Raw genomic sequence first — 14,041 nt, forward strand, 5'->3', positions numbered from 1 at the left:
TAGAAAAGTTGGCGAGAGTATCATTAATTCTGGGGCACCTGGGTGGCTCAGTCTGTTAAGGGTCTGTGTTCGACTCAGATCATGATCGTGTAGCTTTGGGATAGAGCTCTGGGATCGAGCCCCATCAGGCCTCATCAAGTTTCTTTAGGCTCTACACTCATCCTGGAACCTGCTTCTCCCTCTCCATCTGCCCCTCCCCCAGCTCATGCTCTTAGTCTCTCTAATAAATAAGTAAATTTTTTTTTTTTTTTTAAAGAGGCTCATTAATTCTAAAAAAAAGTGGCTGGGTGGCATTTTAACACATTTATTTTTGACAAAAAGCTTTTTTGTCATTGAAAAGTTGAAAAATGTCTTGGTATATGTACTTTTCTATGTGGAGTGGTCATCATACCCTCCAAAAGAAAAAGAAGAAGAAATAAAGAAAAGACAAGACCAGACCTAGAAAAAAATAGGAAGTTGGAGAAACAGGCAGCTAATATTTATAAAGATTCTTTTTGATACCTCTATTAAATAAGAAGTCAGAGCCACACAGACGAGGACAAAATGAGGAGTTTAAATGAATCACTGACCCTTTCAACTGACTATAAATACACATTAAGATCTTTTAGAAGACTTTCACTACAAAGAGTAATAGCATCATTTACTGAGTACTGACTCTGTCCAGTACTTAACATATTTCATCTTCTAATTCTTAAATTAATTCTATAACATAGATTTCATTATTCACAAAGCCCCAAAGGGATTAAGCATCTTAAACCTAAATTCACAGTTACTAAGCGCGAGAGCTAAGATGCATGCTCAGGTCAGTCTTTTTCTAACACTTTAGCCCTTTCCACTGTCTAAGTCCTGTAATAGCATCATAATTCTGGAGAAGTTGTTTTCTTTACAAAGCATGATCCTAGTAGCAGATACACATTATAAAAATAGTTGGTTATTAAGTATAAATGAAACATATTTCCTGTCCTCATGTAGTTTACATTTTAGCTAGAAACAAGAAAACAAGTTTCATTAATCAGTAATGGGCTATGAAAAAACAGTGAAGAGGGCCAAGGAGAACCAAGAGAAGGGGAGATTAAATCTAATTGGGAGAAGGTTCCAGAAAGAACAAAGACCACAGTGATGTGAAACATCAGAGTTCTTTAAGGGGGTGCCCACAAGGTAAGAGTGAGCAAAGAAAAGAATAGGAAGACAGAAGGGATTGTTTCATTGTGGGAAGCAGGCAGAAGTGTTTGCTTGCCATTCTGGCCATACTTCTTAAAGAGAGAGAGCTCCGAACTCTAATCATTTACTTAAAAACCTACTATATACTATTTGATGTTCACACAAATCTTTATTAATTCTATAATTTAAAAAAATCAAAGTAAATAGTGAAAACCGTAATGAATCTTATTAGAAACCAAGAGCCTTATATTCTTCTTTATAGACAACAGGATTGTAAGCAATAGCTAATTTGGTGGTAAAGTCCCAGGTGGTGTGGAGATCCTTAAGAATATATACTTTTTTAAAAAATAGATACAAATATAAAGACATGTAAGACCATCAGCCCAAAATATCAAAACAGAGATTTTTCAATCCCAAATACGAAGTATCATTGTTATCAGAGACACTATTCCAAATGATAAGTCTAGTGTTTTATCCAGCCACAAGCAAAGTGTTCATGCTGGATTCAAACAATAGGGTTCCCTGGGGCTGTACATGATGGAAAATTTGTTATTATTACATTGAAGATAGGAGTCCAGGAAACAGAGAAAGGTGGAAGCTGGTGTGACACTTTCCTCTTGGTGTTTCATGTGCATGTGTATGCCCTCTATGTCTCTAGCTGTGTGAGTGTTCTCAGTTGCATGTAATACTCAGAGAGGTCCGAGGCCACACTTGGTAGAGTGCATTGCAAGGGACTTGTTGTCTATGGCCACTCCTAAGTATCACTCTGGTGATGACATGAAACAGTACATACTGCAGTGGGGCAAGGAGAGAACTCAAAAATTATGCAGCATATTAAATCAACTGGGTATATTTAGTTATCTTTGAATAGTAACATAATGTTTTAATAACAAGTACAAAAATAACCTCTATCCTTTCAGAAGGCAATGAACTCCCTACCTTATCTTAAAGGAACAAGGCAGGGGACAGTTTTGCTTCTGAAATATATAGCTCTTCCTATTTGATTAAAACTGTATCTTAAGCCCTAGTATGTTCCAAGAAGTTCCTGTGAATTCAAAGTGTCCAGGGATTTCATACATTCCCCCCCTTGATCTTGATAAGGCCACACCAAATTTTTTTTCACTATATGCAAATGCAAAAAAAGTAAGTCATATCACACTTTGGCAGCAACAAAAGTGGATAACAAACTGCACTTCAGAAAGCACAGATTGAGCTAGGTTGCCTTTAAGGGAGATCTCACTGCTGTGTTCTGTGAAGTTAAAAGAGGAACATATCATACTGTCAAAGACAAGTGGGCTGTGTGAACTGCAAGCTCAAAAGCCTCACAGTAATCCCAACCACATGCCAAGTCTCAGAAAGTGGGGCAGTGTCTCCTTTGGAGATGGGGAAAAAAAAAACCCAAAAAACTAAAAACACTCCAAGGTATGCAAAGCTGACAACTCTCCACAAGAGATAGAAGAGCCACATGGAATGTTTTCTGCCTTCAAATAATTGCTCAAATTCTCTGCAAGGCATCTTCATTAGCTAAATAAATATCTTGAGAGCAATTTTTATTTGTCCAGATGAGATTTAAAGTAACTATTTCCAAGAGTCTTTAGGAGGTCAGGAGCTTCAGGGGTAAATTTACTTTGAAAAATACACTTAGTTTTCCTGTCCAAAAAGAAAAAAAGAAAATCCTAAAACAGAGTATGCTATGTTGCACCTAAAAACAAAAAACAAAACAAAACAAAACAAAAAAAATAACCCCCACAAACAAAACAACAACAAAAACAACCAAAAATGTATGGCAAATCTTAAAAAAAAAAAAAAAAAAAACGAGTTTCTCCTTTGCGTTGTTATTCTGACATTCCATTCTTGATCTTTCAAACCCCAATTCACTAATATACTCAAAACCTGACTCACCTCATTTCCTTTTGTTGTTTGCCCAGTACAGATTGTATAATGGGCCAAGACTGAAGGTCAAGTTTATTGATTAAAACCCACAGCAATGAAGTATCTATTAAGTCAGGGTATCTGACTCTCACGTGGCTTAATCCACATGGAATTTTTCTAGATGAAAAGATTTTGACAGAAATCAGCAACATTATACATTTTAAACAAAACAAAAATATTACTAGATCTATTACGTTTTAAAATTAAAATGCTCACATTCACATGTTAAACGTCTCTACGTCCACACCATTCCTTCCATTTCCACAGCATTCATACTGGTTCTAGGGCCCTCTTTAACTGTGGACTATCACAATAGTTTTCCAACTGGATTTTCTTCCTCAAGTCCTTACACCATAATTTTGTCTTACTCAAATAAAAATGAAAAGTCTATTATTCTGCTTTTATTTACCCAATTTAACTGAGTCTCTCCTGGCCCACAAAGATGCACATTGAGTCACTAATGCATCAAGGATTATTATCCCACACAAAATATGAGAAGGACAATCTCACAGTAATGCTAGATAGTGTTAACATGATTATTACATAAATTCATCAAACAACAGTGCTTTTTGTGGATAAGCTGGTGGCAGATGTAAGCGAGTTCTCCATGGCTGACCTTCTTTTCTGGCTTCTTAATGCAAAACTCTTAACCTACTTTAGTGTCAGGAACTTTAAGAATAGGATAAAAAATGACAGTTACTCTTCCCAAGGGAAAAAATATTAAAAAGTACCAAATGTTAGATATATTCTCCTGGGTCTTATGGTTAAAGAATCCCTTGATTTAAAGTCACATCACTTTGTTTTTGTCAGTGTAACAGCTACTCTTCAGGGTAAAAATGTCGTAGCATTTTTACCAAGGAGTAAAATGAGTTTGTGTGTCAAAGTTTGAGGAAATTTGTTATTTAAACATCTCAAACCTATTTTGTCAATCTTGTGAATCATTCACTTATCATTTCTTTATATACCTAAGACTGAGTTTCAGACCATTGCCTACTGCCGTGATGGTGGAACTGGATGGATAACTCTAAAGTTTCCACAGGATGACACTCAAGGATGCTGCTTCTCGTGGCAGCTTCTTAATCTGGGGAAGCTCCCAGCCGTGGCTCCCCAGGGTCCCCTGCTTAAACTCTCAGCAGCTGCTCCTTGCAGCAATGAATGGCTCCAGTCAGCAGTGGAGCCCAGCAATTACAGCCTCCTACAGCTGCTCCCCAAGAGTCCCATTGCTTCTCACATGCTCAAACAACCTCCAACAGCATCTTGATCTCCCAACAGCTGCACATTTGAGCATTTCTTTGTCAGCACCACTTCTACAGGATGTCTCATGGCAATGCTCTAATGGAGCCATTTCCCCCAATCTGAAGAGCAGGTCCTATTTCCAAACAGCCCATCCCCCAACACTCATTTCACTTTATGGAATAAGACAGTGTGGTGTCATACTTCTAACTGCTTCCTCAGCACTTGCTGGGTCTTGAAGGAGCTTCTCATTCAGTTCTGAATGATTTATTACGCACACAAAGAGGACATTCCAAGCAGTTTCCTAGACTGACCATCACTTACTGCTTTATAATCAAACCTCAAGCCTCTCTACCTATCAACCTACTTCATGCCTAAAGCTAGATATGACCTCTGTAGAAAAAGGACCACCTTCTTGATGTGGACCCTGGGTGTATGTCTGACCAAACCCTTATCTAACTTCGGTGCACTCACTTGCCTCATGGCAATATTGTCCCACTGACTTGTAAATGCCTCGAGGGAAAAACTAATTCTTATTTGTGGGTATTTGCTTTCTTAACACTAGAACAATGCTTAGCATGTGGCAGATGTTTGAAGAATGTGCCGAGGTTGCATTAGAAGTAGTGTCCAAAGTCAGCTAAGTGGTTTACTACAGAAGCGTCCAAACTTCTTTTCACTGGTTTCCCCAAAAGGCACAGATGCAGCAGTAAAAATCAAGGCCCAGAATATTGTTGCACAGCTCATAGCTCCCAGAGCAAATATACCACTACAGCTCTCTAGTCTCTCTTTAGGTTATTTTTCTTAAAGTTACAATCTGCGTGAATAATGAAACACTGCCGTTTCCACTCATGCCATTGTGTATTTGTAGCTCTAATATTCATTAAAGATGCAACTGAAATGTTAATGATAATTGCACCCAAAAAGCTAATAAAAGAGGAGCCCAAGGCTCACATAAATGCCAGCATTTAATAATTATGCATACTTTCATCTTTTCTCCTTAATTTATCTTACTTTCTGATAATTAGTTTAGTAAATCTGAGACCCCAATGTATGTGTAATTAATTTTAAAATTTGTTTTTAAATTTGTTTTTTATACTGAGGAATGAGATATAATTTTTCCAAAATATAAAGAGGTAATCATCATTATATAAAATAGTTATCTATATAGACGATAGAATGTAAAACATACCTCTTGAAGAGTATTAACGAGTAGACAACACTTGACATTTTAGAAAAAAAAAAAAAATTGTCAAGATCCAGGCAGGATAAAAGAAGACAATTTAAGTATTTCAAACAAAAGAGGTTTAAACAGGGAGTTGTTTACACAAGTGATAAAGAGCTAAGAAATCAAAGCATGTAAGAGCAAAGAAACTCGGATTTGTGAAAGGAGGAGCCGCTAATAATTCCTACAAGCAAGGATCACTATCAGGACCAGAGGTTAGGACTGTTCGTCAGGAGTAAGATCCACAGCATGGGACCGCCTTGCATGAGATGTGCCAACGGGAAGATGGGTTGTCCAGTGGAAGCTGGAGCCCTGGAGGCAAATGGCTCGCAGGACACACAGCCTGCAGCAATGAGAGAGGAGGTAGAACCTGACTTCTCCCTTCCTGATCTTTTGCCAGTGTCTCCTATTGGTTCAATCCCGTCAGAAACCAGAGAACATAACAGACTGGGAACACACCCGCAGGGGTCAGCCAACTGCATTATACAAATCACAGCAAAAGAGGTACAGAGAATGGCTCTGAAATCAATAAGGGTAAAATGACTGCCACCAGATTTTTTTTCCTGAATTTTAGGTTGTAATTAGCTTTCAAACAAATGTAGAATTCTTTCTAATTATTGTAGTTCAAAACCTTAACATTGGTATATATTGATTATATCTTTTCATATGAAATTTGTCCACTGGAAGGAAAATTAATTAATTGTATTAATATTTTACAACTAACTCTATTATCTATATTCTTAAATAAAAGTCACTGGGAATCAATAACGAGAACAATCCCAATTATGTCCTAATTCAAAAAAGGAAAGAGGAAGCCCTATACATTATTAGCACACTGGAATAGGAAGATGGTAAAAATCTGTTAAATATCTACACTGAATCAGACAAGGATTTTCTCATATGCCTAATTGTGTTTTTAAAAAATTTTCACACCAATCCAGAGAGTTGGGTATTATTTTTTATTTCTCAGAGAATGGGAATGAGTCTGAAAAAGATGGAAACAATGAAGTTCATATACTTTATAAATATCAGAGCTGGCTGTCACCTGAGCCCAGTCTAATTCTTATGCCACACTAAACTACTTAGGAGAACACTTAACTAGTTTCAAAGGGAGAAATAGCCTAAAACATTACTGAATGAGGGAAAAAAAAAATCTAGAGGACATTTTTCAGGTCACTGGCTAGCTTGTACTTCTAAGGAACCTTACTCATTCATTCTATTGTGAATTCAGAGTTAGTTTTAGAGCCACTTGCTTATCAGCCATTCACTACCCATTCACTACCCATTCACTACCCATTCACTACCCATTCACTAAGGGTAGGACAGCAAGATGAGTAAGACTTACACTTTTTTTTTTTAAAGATTTTATTTATTTATTCGACAGAGAGAGATCACAAGTAGGCAGAGAGGCAGGCAGAGAGAGAGAGAGAGAGGGAGGAAAAGGCAGGCTCCCTGCTGAGCAGAGAGCCCTATGCGGGGCTCGATCCCAGGACCCTGGAACCATGACCTGAGCCGAAGGCAAAGGCTTTAACCCACTGAGTCACCCAGGTGCCCCAAGACTTATACTTTTGTGGAGCTTATCAAACACTGCCATGCATTGGAGAATTGAAGCATGTCTCTATCTTTTCCCCTAGTTTAGTAGTATCTCATTCTGGGGTGATTTTTACCACAGCAGTCATTCAGCAATGTCCTGAGATATATTGGGGTGTCAAAATCAGGAAATACTACTGGTGTCTATGGTGTTGAGGCCAATGTTTTAAGTCTACTCAGACTACTATCACAGAACACCATAAACTCAGTGGTTTATAAACAGCAGACATTGACTTCTCATGGTTCTGGGGCTGAGAAGTCCAAGATTATGACATCAGCAGACCCAGTCTCTGATGAAGACCCATTTCCTAGATGGCCAAACTTTTTTTTTTCTTTTTTAAGATTTTATTTATTTATCAGAGAGAGAGGGAGAGCGAGCGAGCACAGGCAGGCAGAATGGCAGGCAGAGGTAGAGGGAGAAGCAGGCTCCCTGCCAAGCAAGAAGCCCGATGTGGGACTCAATTTCAGGACGCTGGAATCATGCCTGAGCCGAAGGCAGCTGCTTAACCAACTGAGCCACCCAGGCATCCCTAGATGGCCAAACTTTTATTTTCACAACCTCACACGATTAAAAGGATGAGCAGTCTCTGTGGATTCTCTTCCAGAACAACACTAATCCCTTTCATGAGGTTTTCACCGTCATGACCTAAGCTCCTCCCAAAGGTCCCACCTCTAAATACCATCACATTGGGCATTAGGTTTAGGGAGACACAATCTCTAGCAGCCAAGGCTAATCCTAAACATACTACAATATACAGGCATTTCCACTCCTACACACACACACACACACACACACACACACACATACTATATGGTCCAAAATGTCAATAGCACAACTGCTGAGAAACCCTCTTCTAGGTGTATAAGAAGGTATCTTTATTTTTGAGTGTGTGTGTGTGTGTGCGTACTAGTTTTCTATTTGCTGACATAAGTTACTATAAACTTAGTAGCTTAAAACAAGAGTATCTTTTTTTGATTGATTTTGTTTATTTGACAGAGAGAGAGAGAGAGAGAGAACATGAGCAAGAGGAGCAGCAGAGGGAGAGGGAGAAGCAGACTCTCTGCTGAGCAGGGAGCCTGACAAGAGGCTCAATCCCAGGATCCTGGGATCATGACAAGAGCCAAAGGCAGACGCTTAACTGACTGAGCCATCCAGGCACTCCTTTAAACAAAGTTATCTTTAAAAAAATTATCTTGGGGGGCACCTGGGTAGCTCAGTGGGTTAAGCCTCTGCCTTTGGCTCGGGTTATGATCCCAGGGTCCAGGGATTGAGCCCCATATCGAGCTCTCTGCTCAGCCAGGAGCCTACTCCCCCCTGCCCCCCTTTGCCTGCCTCTCTGCCTACTTGTGATCTCTCTCTATCCGTCAAATAAATTAAAAAAAAAATTATCTTGGGCTGCCTGGGTGGCTCAGTGGGTTAAGCCTCTGCCTTCAGCTCAAGTCATGATCTCAGGGTCCTGGGATCGAGCCCCGCATCGGGCTCTCTGCTCAGCAGGGAGCCTGCCTTTTCCTCCCTCTCTCTCTCTCTCTCTGCCTGCCTCTCTGCCTACTTGTGATCTCTCTCTGTCAAATAAATAAAATCTTAAAAAAAAATTATTTTACAGTCCTGTATGTTAGATGTGACAAGTCCTTTCAGGAAAAATCAAGATAGTGCCACTCCAGCCTTCTCTTCTGGAGTCTCTAGTGGAGAATCCATTTCCCTACCTTTTTCTGCTTCTAGATGCTACCCATATCCTTCAATTCATGATACTCTATCTTTGAAGCTAGTAAAGGCAGATCCAGTCCTTCTTCTATCACATTGCTCTGACCTATTTCCACTACTCTGACACTTTTCTATCTTTTTCCCCCATTATTAAGGGACCTCGTAGCTTTAATGGACCCACCTGGATAATCCAAGATGCTATCCCTATTTTAAGGTTAGGTGATTTGCGATCTTAATTCCCCTTTGTCATGTAATCTAGCATATTTATGCGTTCCAGAAATTAGGACACGGTCATCTCTGTGGACCATCCTGCTTAGCATAAGGAACACATATGCAACTTTTAGCAAAGTTATTTGCACAGAGTAGGTATTGAATTAAAGTGGGACAACACAAATTTTTTTTAATTAAACTGAATTAATCCTAGATGTCCTTTTAAAATAGGCTACTTTAAATGAAACAGTAATAAGCAGAGGGAAAACAATGTATATGTCTTGCTTAATTCTGTACTAATAAATAACTCTGAAACCTATCCATCATCAACTCTTCAATCTGCCATTTTAAAACACGTGCATCCACCAACTTGCTCAAATCAGACCTAAAATAATGAGTGAAATACCTGAAAGGAAATTCTAATTGTGTTATTCTAGGCCCTTTTTAAATGTTAACCCCTTATCTGGTGTAGCAATAGGAGCCCTTGGCTTTAATCTTTGTAGCTAACTCTGTCCTATATTTTTTTTTCTCAAAATAACATTGCCATATATATATATATATATATATATATATATATATATATATATATATATACATATATATATGTATATATATATATTCATAAAATGCTGGTATCGCATTTATTATTTTTTCACTACAAAATGCAATCACTATTCTGCACTTGTAAAAACATGGGGATTAGCAGAGGATAAAGATGCTATGACCTGGAATGGAAATAAGCAACCTAAGTCATGAATGCCTAACTAATCCTTTTAATTTAAAAATTTTCCCGTTATGTCAGCATTCCCGATGTTATGCCCTAAAGATAGCATCAATACATTAAGTCACAGCTTAAGCAAAGTGACTGGCATGAAGCCAGGGAGCAAGAAGAAACATGCACATATGTACAACCAATAAATCTCTATTGAGTCCCTAACATTTGTCAGGCAGTTTCCTGGATGTTTGGGAGTCCAAAAAAAAAAAAAAAAAAAAGGATTAAAACTCAGCCCTCACCTACAAGCACTTCACTGGGGTTCTTGCTGGGAGTCCACACATAGATTGAGGGCGTTCATGAGAATCTTGCTCACGTGAAGAAGTTTTAAAATATTAACAGTATGTATTTTCTTCTTCTTCTTAAAAGATTTTATTTATTTATTTGACAGGGAAAGATCACAAGGAGGCAGAGAGAGTCAGGCAGAGAGAGAGGGGGAAGCAGACTCCCCCATGAGCAGAGAGCCTGATGCAGGGCTCGATCCCAGGACCCTGAGATCATGACCTGAGCCGAAGGCAGAGGCTTAACCCACTGAGCCACCCAGGCGTCCCTACAGTATGTATATTCTCTAACAAGTGTACAGGTATCATCAGATTTTCATGTGGGCTCATGACTACAAAATGTTTAAGAACCAAGGGTCTGGATGCAAAACATTTGTGGGTGAGAGAGTTCAGAGGGATTACTGCAGCTGCAACCTTTCCCAAGTCCCTACTGCTTCCGCTAGATCACTAACCAGAGGATCCTGAAGGCATGGAATTGAAGAGCTGTGCGGCAGGGGGACACAAGGACAGAGAGTCACTCTATGATTCTGCAAACTGAACTTTGCCACCAGCCTTCATTGTGCCCATTTTCTTCTTGGCACTACCCATAGTTAATTCTTATTTTTCTGCTATAAATCATAAGATAAATAATATCATTGGCAGATTCAAGTTTTCTCCTCCACTAAATTTTACACATATAAGGGTTATAAAGGGGTATGCTATTTAGAATTTAGTTAATGAAAACAGCAAAATCCTAATATCTTGTTAGTAATTTCTTAACTGTCCACCTAATTTGGGGAAGTAACAGTAAAATTATTTCATAGATCAAATTGTATTGCAATGACTTCCAAGAAGACAAATTATTTCATCAGGCTTTTATTTTATTTGCAGGGTTTCTCAGAATAAGCAGACCAGCTAAAGCTTGGTAATCTTTTATTTATAGAGAGATTTTCATACTGATAGTGTACATTGCATTGGGATTTGGCATGTATTACTTACATAGTTATTTTTTGTGTGTTTTTTAGAAAAAAAATAAAGATACTCCAAGATAGACAACTATTCTGAAATGCAACACACAAAACAACTCAGAATTATGACTGAGAACATAAAAATATCATCAGTCTGAGTTTTAAGAGACTTACCAAACCATGTGTTTCAAGAACTAGAATAAATATCCATTAATCGTTGAAGGGATTTTTAAAGGGCAGCAGATCTCACTTAAAGGGTTTGTTACTCTAAAATATTGTCAGATTGCATTTTGAACTGTGTGTTACAAAAAAAAAAAAAAGGCAAGTACTGTTCTACTCAGTCTCTGAATGATAATAAATATGGTTGTACTTCTTAATACATTCCATTTTTAAATATTCTTTAATCTAATACCTGCCAACATGATTCAAAACATAAAAACAAGGACAAAGCATGGCAGGATTACTTTTCAACAATGTGGACCACAAACCATACAACCCTTAGGTTTCATTGCCCCTAACCTGCCATCTCAAAAAAATTATCCAATTCATGAGTAAATCAGAAGTATTAAAGAAGAACCCTCCTTGCTGTCACAATTCACTAGATAGCAAAGATGCTTATTTAAATTCCAATACTGTTTCCTTGCTCCAATTATGAAGCTCAGCAGTTTCCATGAATGCTCCTTCTACAGAATCTTCAGAAAAAGGGATGACTCAGATGGAGGCCAACAGTGTGCAGTATCTCTCAATATTAGTTTTTGCTCTCTCTCACTTCTCTCGCATTCACAAATGACAGCATATTAAAAGTTTATTAGAAAACACTATCAACTTATTCACTCCCTTCTGTGTATAGTAAGCAGTACATTATGGATTTTTGCACTGCTTTAATCTAAGATACTGTTCTAAAATAAGATCCTATAATGATGGTACATAAAATTTCATGTACTAATTTTTGGCTAGAAAATTATGATTGCTACACGCACTGAGAAAATCTTTCTCTAAGACAAATATTATTCATTTAAATGTACCTTCTCTTTCTACCACTTCCTTTACTTCAATTGCAGAAGAATAAGGAAATAACCTTTCTAAAGACTATAAAAGAAAATAGAAGAATATTTAGGAAAGAAGAAAAATCTATTCTGGAAGAAGTGCCAATGGTCAAATGAGGATTTCACTAAAAATCAGTTCAATTAATCTTATTTTTAATGGATCCTGGTTGTTAAACCAGTACCCTAATCAATGTCAATACACTCACAGGTAAAAGTAAGGAAATGGCTTCCTAGAAGTTGGCCTGATACACACTGCCAATGGAGCTACAGTGATTCGAGTTGGACAGGGATTTCTGAAAAGAAAATTGAAAATATCCAACAGAAAAATGTCTTATTTTAAAAAATTACTATGTAGTATGCACTGCCCAAAAAGTCTATTCTAGGTAAGTCCAGATGAGTAGCCCGGAGTTTGTCGGTGAAGGTCCACCTGAGGGAACTCGGTGGTTTTACTGAAATTCTACATCACAAATGACACCCAAAGGGCTTATTTTTCCAAAGTTTCACAAATTAGGCATAATTGTTCTAACTATTTAGATTCCAAATCATTATCTTTCTGAACATCAATAATACAACCTCATCTATTCAAGAGATTAAATATTTTCCATTGCACAAAGCACCTGGGGGATACAATGACCGTCTTATTACTTAATAATGCATATGATCCAAAATGCTTGTAAATTCGTTTTTCTTAAGTTGTAAGTATGGACATTTCCAACCAATAGAAATAGAAAAGTGGGTTGTTTCTAGGTATGGTTCCATCATTACAACTACCACAATGTGGGGAGAATCTATAAGGACTAGCAGAACTTTATTTACATCATTTATTCACCTTAGTGGGTTTTGACTCAGTGATCGGTAGTCAGATCTCCATTAATTTGTGTGATCTCGTATATTTTGGCTCCTATTGGCTCTCACCACAATGAGAACTGGGGTAAGCAAAGAACAATTGATGATAGAATAAGGAGGACTTCCTTATAGAGGGAATAAGAATGAGTATGTACACCCTATCCATGTAACTTGTACCTTAACTATTTGGTATTAATTTTTTTAGTCATTTTCCTAATTTATTTGACAGAGGGAGATAGCAAAAGAGAGAGAGCACAAGCAGGGAAAGCGGCAGGCAGAGAGAGAAGCAGGCTCCCTTCTGAGTGAAGGAGCCCATTGTGAGACTGGACCCCAGGACCTTGGGATCATGACCCGAGGCAAACACAGATGCTTAACCACCTGAGCCCTCCAGCCACCCCTATTTGATATTAACTATAACTTCATTTTGGAGAGTAAATGATGAGCATTTTCTTATAAGCAGATAATATATATTTATTATCACATAAGTGAACTAAGACATGTGTCTCTGTTGTACAGTTAATACAATAAAGAAATGGCTCATCTACAAAAATCACGGTTACTTCTGGGAAATAGCCTTAAATTTTCCTTAAAAAACAAAAAGTGAGCTCATGGATGTAGAGATGATAATCGGTGGTTGACAACTTCAAGAAGATGGCGGGACTGGCAAGATGGGTGAAGGGGGTTAAAAGGCACTAATGTCTAGCAACAGAACAAATTAAGTCATGGGGATATAAAGTATAGCATGATGACTACAGTTAATAATATTGTATTGCATATTTGAAAGTTGCTAAGAGAATAGATTTTAAAAGTTCACATCATCATAAAAAAATGTGTAACTGTGGTGATGGATGTTTACTAGACTTATTGTGGTAATCATTTCACAGTATATTCAAATACTGACTCATTATATATTGTGCACCTGTAAATAACATAATGTTGTATGCTAATTATATTTAATTTTTTAATTTAAAAAGATTATATTTTATAAATATTTTATCTGAGAAGTATACTATAGAGTTACATTCCCAAAAGCTAAAGGTACTTCAGATGGGATAATGAAACATCACTATCAAGGACCATTTTTAATTCAGATGGTTTA

At 37.6% G+C, this 14,041-nt stretch overlaps 1 protein-coding gene across 1 annotated transcript in view; it reads right to left on the reverse strand.

Moving 5' to 3' along the window:
- Positions 1–14,041, reverse strand: part of NEGR1 (neuronal growth regulator 1) — an 848,329-nt gene that overhangs the window by 480,161 nt on the left and 354,127 nt on the right. The window lies entirely within an intron of this gene.

The sequence above is a fragment of the Mustela nivalis genome (genome assembly GCF_964662115.1).
Source record: "Mustela nivalis genome assembly, chromosome: 10".
In the NCBI taxonomy this organism is placed as follows: Eukaryota; Metazoa; Chordata; class Mammalia; order Carnivora; family Mustelidae; genus Mustela; species Mustela nivalis.